Source organism: Phoca vitulina, unplaced genomic scaffold, assembly GCF_004348235.1.
Source record: "Phoca vitulina isolate PV1807 unplaced genomic scaffold, GSC_HSeal_1.0 scaffold41, whole genome shotgun sequence".
NCBI lineage: Eukaryota > Metazoa > Chordata > Mammalia > Carnivora > Phocidae > Phoca > Phoca vitulina.
Window position 1 is genome coordinate 16,059,717 of NW_022589744.1, and position 1,268 is coordinate 16,060,984.

Consider the following 1,268-nt stretch of genomic DNA (forward strand, 5'->3'; position numbering starts at 1 on the left):
GAAGGAAGGAAGGAAGGAAGGAAGGAAGGAAGGAAGGAAGGAAGGAAGGAAAATTAAAACAGCTCTGGATCCCGTCCTCGGAGAATTTGTTCTCCCTCTGAGCGACGAGTGACGTGAGCATCAGGACACGGCGCTGGGGGCGCCTGGGCGGCTCCGTTGATTAAGCACCAGACCCTGGATTTCAGCTCAGGTCGCATTCTCAGGCTCCACACTGGCAGGGAGTCTGCTCCTCCCTCTGCCCCTCCCTCCACTCCTGCTCGCTCTGTGTCTGTCTCTGTCTCTCTCTCAAATAAATAAATAAAAATTAAGAAAAAAAAAAGAGCCCTCACCCTCCTGGACACTAGTGAACTGATCGCACAAAGGCCGTGGAGCAGCTCAGGATCGCACAAAGGCCGGGCCGGGGCTCCGTGGTCAAGCGCTGCCGGCGGGCCTGGGTGAGGCCGGGGGCTCGGTCAGGTGCGGGGAGCACGAGGCTGCCCCTGGCTGGCAGTTCCTCGCGTGGACACCGGGCTGCCATCTGACCCACAGCCCCTCTCCTCCAGGGCCGTCCTGGAGAGATGAGGCGAGTGGCCCTGCGGGAAACTCTCCCCGCGGGGTCGCGGTCCCCTTACTCACCGTCGCCCAAAGGAGGAGGCGGCCCGCGTGCCCCTGAGAGGATGAATGGATACACACACCGTGGCCGTCTGTCCAGCGGAAGGACATCCTGACCCACGAAACAGCAGGGGTGGACAGTGAAGACATCCCCCTCCGGGATGAGCCAGACGCAGGAGGGCAAACTGTGCACAATCCCTCTGACAGGTGCCCGGGGACGGAACGTGTGCAGTGTGCCCAGGGCTGGGAAGAGGGATGGGGCGACGGGCCCTGGGCAGGTGGGTTCTGAACATGACCGTGTGGCGGCTGCACATCCCCGGGGCTGTCCTAAATCCACCGGCTGTGCGCCTCAAATGCATGAATGGACGGTGTGCCGATAACGCTGTTAAAAGAAGAAAAAGAGCCAAAAATGAACTATTGGGACTTCATCAAGATAAAAAGCTTCTGCCCAGCAAAGGAAACAGTCGACAAAACCAAAAGACAACCGACAGAATGGGAGAAGATTTGCAAATGACATATCAGGTAAAGGGCTAGTATCCAAAATCTATAAAGAACTTATCAAACTCAACACCCAAAGAGCAAATAATTCAATCAAGAAATGGGCAGAAGACATGAACAGACATTTCTGCCAAAAAGACATCCAAATGGCCAACAGACACATGAAAAAGTGCTCAACA